This window comes from Coptis chinensis, chromosome 7 (assembly GCF_015680905.1).
Source record: "Coptis chinensis isolate HL-2020 chromosome 7, ASM1568090v1, whole genome shotgun sequence".
Taxonomy (NCBI): domain Eukaryota; kingdom Viridiplantae; phylum Streptophyta; class Magnoliopsida; order Ranunculales; family Ranunculaceae; genus Coptis; species Coptis chinensis.
In genome coordinates, this window is record NC_141462.1 from 16,999,965 (window position 1) to 17,006,476 (window position 6,512).

Below are 6,512 nucleotides of genomic sequence, written 5' to 3' on the forward strand. Positions count from 1 at the left end.
ATATAGAGGCAACAAGATACAATTCTCTGTCTACCAAATAAAATACAATTCACTTGCAAATAATGCAGATTATGCCGCTTATTCACTTATCTGTCTAACAAATAAAATATAGTTTGAAGTGATCAAATGAACTATTACTTAATCTCGATGGCGAGGGTACCAAAGACTACTAATGAGGTCGGGGAAGCTTTCCGCAGAGTGAAATCAAACTAGCATGACTCCGGTGCAAGGGTGCATGCCATTTGGAAGGTCATTGAAGAAATAAAAGGCCTTCAACTTCTATTGCCTAAACCTTGATCATTTCCAACTTCAGATATTCTGACAACAGAAATACTAAATGTTGTGTAACTTATTGTATGATGGTCCTGGTCTACCAGTGCACTTCATTGCAGTTAAGTATTGGTTACCTGAATGAAGAGATGCTTATTGTTATCAACTTCAGAATGCTCCAAGTATTGTGTGCAAGTGCACACCTCATGTAAAACTAAGATCAGAGGTTAAATTAAAGGAGCTTTGAGGTTCCAGTGTAAGCTTGAACCATGCAGTATAGACTACACCTGAAGTTCTTTATGTATAAGTAGACCTGTCCTTTTGAAGCATATTTATTGAATAAATTGAAATTAGAAGTTTGAGCAAAGCTGGGAAGTCTACAAAACCCCACCGATACCATGACCCTCTCAAATAGTATCGTTAGTTCTATGCACACCACAACTTGTCTTTTACTCTCTATTTCTTTTTTCTTCAAGGGTGACTTTCTTAAACGGACAAGAATCTTGAAGTCTGTCCCTCTTAAAATGCTTTCGGGCTTGAGGAACTCCTTGAGAATGCTATAAAATGCATATATCAAGTCAAGTTCACAATGTATGTGTGGTGGATGAGAAAAGAAGATGAGGTTTCGATATCGTTACTCGTACAAGTGATTTCTCATTTAATCCGAGTCCGTTAGCTGTAGATGGTTAGTTTAGGAATGCTACAAAACTATATTTTGTCTTTGGAACGAAGAATCCCTCAACCAAAAATGGTCGGTGAACAACTTCAAAGAGAACTTCGATACTTCTCTTAAAAAAAAGAATCATTCTACCGTAAACGCTCAATGTATTGTACAGAAGCTTTACGTGTTGCCTAACCGTAAAGCTTGGTGGAGTTAGGTTTCCTATCGTCATCGTCTCTCTTACCCTTTAAACATCACTTCACCTTCACGCGCCAAAGATAAATGTTTAATGAAAAAATCTTGATTGAAGAGAAATTTCATACTCGGATGATGATAACGGGATCAACTAATGAAAGTGGTCCGGAAGCTTCAAAGCGCACAAAAAGTAGGTACCTCCCACGTTGCAATGGTGTATGCGTGGCACGGAAGATTATTGAAAATATAAGAAGTCTTTGACTTCGGTGACTTCTTTCTTAAACTGTCATTTTCTAACAATAGGTAATCTGAAATAGAAATACCGATGTACCTAAGCCAAAAATTCTCATGCAAAGGGCGAGATCGGAGGTTAAATTGATGAGACTTCCGGTTCTAGTATCGGCTTAAACCATGCGGTATATAGGCAACACCGAAAAGTTATGCATTAGTATATCGCTTCTAATACCGATCTTTGTGAAGCAAAGAGTAAATTATTAGATTAGGAGGATGCTAGGACTACAACAACATACCTAAGAGGTTGAGACCTTTGCTTGTTTGGTAGTATAGTTTTGTGTAAGGCTCCATGAAGCTGAAGGGAGTAGAAGCCATATGGGGTGCGGCAAAGAGCTTTTTCAGTCTTCCTTCACGCCTGGCATAGCTTTCTTGTGCTTTTTTGCAGTCTTCCTCCAAGGAAACAAAAGAGAGAAGAAACTGACCTGTATCAACATGCCATGTCCATGTAGTATAACTTCCAACAATTTCTTGACATTCCCGCATAGTTTGCATGGACATAGTATAGGATTTCCCTTACCAGCATCACATTGATCATCAAAACAATTAATACAAGCAATACGGCATACATAAATTCCTTACAAGAATTTATTTACTAAGAAAAAAGTCTTATATGTCGAATACAAATAAAAGTAATAACTACATCAAGTAATAACTAAAAGGTGATTTCAATAACATTTAACCTAAGAAAACTAATAGAATCTCCAAATCCTTGAAAACTAGCTATCTCCAGAATCTTCTAACTAAAAGTGATGATCCAAAACATACAAAGCCAAAATGAACACCTTAAAGAGTTTGACTTTATCATTTTTCCATGGTAGGTTTGATTATCAACAAAACAAAGGCATACTATTTAGCAAATAATTTCTAAAAAAGAAAAACAATGTAAGAAAATACTCACCATGCACCAAAAGTCTTGCTCCCAAATGCCTTTAACCACTTCAAGTTGTACTTAATGAGAATTGTTGAATAAAGTCAAGTAGAACCGAACGAAGGTCTCTTATTTCATCTTTGGTATATGTTGCTATCTTCCCCAACTCTTGGATCTAAATTAGAGAAGGAAAGAAAACGTAACTAATATATTATAAGGCATTAATATTCTAATTTAATTATATGATATGACAAAGTATATATGTGTTTACCTTATTTGTTAAAGATTGAGAAGGATCCCTAAGAAAGTGTCTCATAAACATCATAACGTAGTAGGCACATTCTACACCTCCTGGTTGTTTTGGGCACTACACAAGACAAATAATAAGATTAGTCATACTTACTTGGAAGGAAAAAGTAATAAAAATATACGAATTTGGCTTTGTTTACCTTGACCACTTGCCAATTTGGTCCTGCCATCATTTTTTTCCCTCCAGCATAAGTGAAAGCTCTAATAGCACTACAGAAAAAGAAATTAAATTGGGTATACACATATTCATATAAGACCTTGATGCAAACATTTTGAGATCCAAGCTCACATTGCATTCACTTCGGCGAGGGGCACACGCATTAACACAACATATACTAAAGGAGGATGCTAGCGAGAAGCATCATGTAAGACAATACGAGTTTGAATATGTTTCTAATAAAGTCGAGAACTTAAAGGGTTGGTATTTTAAAGAAAAAAAATTATAATCATATAAGAAAATACATGAAACACATAACTTACTTGTCAACAAGAACTTTTATTATGAATATTGGAGTCGGATTTCCAGAAGAATCCAACCATTAAAGTTGTTGTGATGATATATCAATAACAATCAATACCCAATGCCTCCTACAATGAAATAAATAGATAATAATTAATCCATAATGTATAGGGTATAGTCATTTAAGTAATAAATACGATTAAGAGACAAACAAAACACTTACCCCAAATTGTAAGGAATCAATAGAATTTGATTCCGCCTTACATAACCTAATCTGTGTTGCAAATGCTGAACTTTCTCCCCATCATCATTCCCATAGTTTGTGAAGTTAGAAGGATTAGCAAATGTGTATCTTTCTTGAGAACTTATGAAACTCCCATAAAGATATCTAAAAAAATAAAAAATAAAAAATGTTACGATAATTGCATCTACTAATCAAATACAAATGTTTAAAGCAGCATGCAACTTTATCTCACTTCATGTATGTAGTCATGCAGCTAACACTTAGTCAATCCATACTGCAAATATCCAACAAATCTGATTTTTCAATGGAAAAATGGCCTAGCTCAATCTCTTCCCCGAAAAGCTCCCTTTCTATAGGGATGACAATATTATCAGACGATTCCATCGTGTTGTCAAGCATATCGCCATATTCTCTGATACTACGTTCCATCTCATCAAGTGTTTCCTCCTTTTCCTATGTGAAATAATCAAAATATTGACGGGCATAACATAGATATGGACTTATATCACTGACACTACTAGAAAATAAAAAAATAAAAAGCACTAAACTATACAAAAGAAATTGAAATTGAAAACCCAAAGAAATTGAAGAGAATAAAAGGACAAGGGCACAAATTTAACTTGAATAAGCTAATTCACATGGATAGAACTTCATAACTTATTATTATAAACATCATCTATAAATCTAGAAAGAAAAAAAATCAACTTATACTTTCAAATCGATTGAAGTTTAAATAATCTAAAGTCCTGCCAAAACTATTTGCATCTGCGAAACCATTAGGTTATGAGGATGAAACTTAAGTTAAGTTAAGATCTTCAAAAAAAAAAAAGTTTACAATGCAAAACACTAATACAATTGACACAAATGAAAATGTTAAAAGTGGTTGGAAACTTGTCAGTATCATTCAACTTATAAACAGTATGGGAGTCACAACAGGATTTGTGGAAAACTGGAATATTGCACTTAGAGCAAGACCTAAATAACAACATGCTATCATTTTTTAAGCCATTGGATATATTGCTGGCTTAATGCAAGTGCTACCCAATCAAATAGATAACAATTTGCATCTTCAGTGAAACCACTGCCACACCAAGATTGAGAACATTACTAATTTACTGTAGCCAAACTTTAGAAAAATGTGTTACTCAAATCAATATAGAATATGGAGCATAAGTAAGCTGCATCCATTGGAAGCAAGTCTTTGAATACAAGAATGCTTTGAGAACTTGAGAAGGAAGCTCATTTGAAGCATAGTTGCAATTGCTTCTTCAACTTAGTTAGGTCGATACATAGTAGGGCGGCTATGTGTTGTCATCTTAAAAATTGCTATATAGATAGTTCAGTTAGTGCATTTAGACATTTAAGACATTTTACTTTCATTACTGTATAAGTTCAATATTACTGCCGAGGGAGTGAGTGTTCTATACTAAAACAGGGAAATAGGCCACAACCGCCTTGAGACCACCTTTGCCTTAGTGGCTAAGTGTCATCAACGCCATGGATTTTATAAAAGGAATTGACACTGTTAAAAATATAGTTTATTAAAAACTAGTACTCATTGGAAATATGATTTACGGTAAATTCAATCTTCCCGCAAGCAATCAAACACATCACAAGTGTGCAATTGCTTGCTTATCTTTTAATGGAGAAAACATGTTTTAAGCGGTTAACAGTTTATATAAAATAATTTTTCCTCCAATAACATGTTATAGGGACTTGTGTTATTGATAGGACAATATGAACTGAAAATCTGTTTGCTGGAGAAAAAAATAACTGTATCCCTCGAAATATGACTATCCCCCGAAATATGACCAATCAAATAGATAACAATTTGCATCTTTAGCAAGCAACAGTTCACACTTATAAATTATGTGTAATTACTTGAATATGAGTGTCCATAGACATACATTCTGCCAATAACATCAGTCTGTATACTGGTTAAATCAGCATAGTATTAGTCGTTCAAGCTATGAAAGCATAAAAGTCATGTTTCTCCACCAATATTGTTTCCAGAATAGCGGCAAGATAAAACTCAATACTACCCAGGAGGCACAACAACCCGAGTTTATTCAAAATGAAATAACTTTTCCTCCTAGTCGTCCTAGAACCAATTTAGATTGTTCACCAAACCCTAATAATAATTAACAGCTCATAGTGTTTGATTACCAATGTACTAGTTTTACTTATTTACTAGATTAACCTATCTAATGCTATGAGTGCAGTGTGAACATTTCCCTGCCTTTCATTGGTACCTTCCTCTATGTAAATTTACTCTTTGTACTGGGGAATGCTAGAAATGAGATTGTTCCTAGAAAAACCAATTCTTCTTTATGCAAAAGTCTATAAATAACAATTAGTAAATATATGGGATTATGATCATATGAAATAAGCTAAATACCTGTGGAGTACTAATTGCAAAGTTAGGCAATGCCTTCTTACTTTTAGCCACAACACCAAAATCTTTTATCTGCATGAGTATAGTAATAAATCTAAGTCATATATTAAAAGTACAAAATGCATATAAAAATACAATAATGTAAACTTTGACTGTTTGCCTTTATTATCCTTTCTAGCCTTCTCTGATCCAAGTAAATCATGTTTTTCTTCCTACATGAATAAGGAGAAAAAAAAAATAGTGTATGCATGTCAACACCAATAATCATTACTTTTTGTCTAATAGTTTACCACATTGCCGATTATCACAAATTCTTTTGGCCACGCCATACAAAACTATGCCATGCATCCTTAAGAAATCTTAAGTCACCAACCCGGTCTTGGGAGAGGGAGGTCGGGGTTTGATTCTGATGTCAATTTGTACTCGAAAATTGGCTGCTCATAAGGGAATATCATTAATATTTTCTTGAGGTCGAGTATTCTTGAAAATTGAGCCTTTAGCAACGATGTTGCTTTTCAAAGTCAAAGCCAAACTACACTTCACACCCTACCAAAAAAAAAAAAAAATAGTAAATCAATATATCAATATATGTACACTAAAAGTATGAAGTGTTAAGAAGATAAAAATGTTGACTTGTTTATTTGATTTTTTATTGTTGCAAGCCTTCTCGGGTGCATCAAAATCACCATCTCCTTCCTACATAAATAAGTAGGGAAAACAACATAATGAATCAAATGAATGAACAAGTGTAAATCAACCAAATATGTCATTAATCTTTCTATGATTCTTTACCACATCGCCGACTATGACAAATTC

General features: G+C 34.0%; 1 long non-coding RNA gene across 1 annotated transcript; it reads right to left on the bottom strand.

The window, feature by feature from the left end:
• Positions 1 to 2,322: 2,322 nt before the first annotated feature.
• On the bottom strand, positions 2,323 to 2,807 carry LOC147486318 (uncharacterized). Its single transcript, XR_015201788.1, has 3 exons — positions 2,738 to 2,807; positions 2,560 to 2,655; positions 2,323 to 2,463 (listed from the first exon to the last, which is right to left on the bottom strand). It is a non-coding gene; the product is annotated as an uncharacterized LOC147486318 (long non-coding RNA).
• Between the last annotated feature and the right edge of the window lie 3,705 nt (positions 2,808 to 6,512).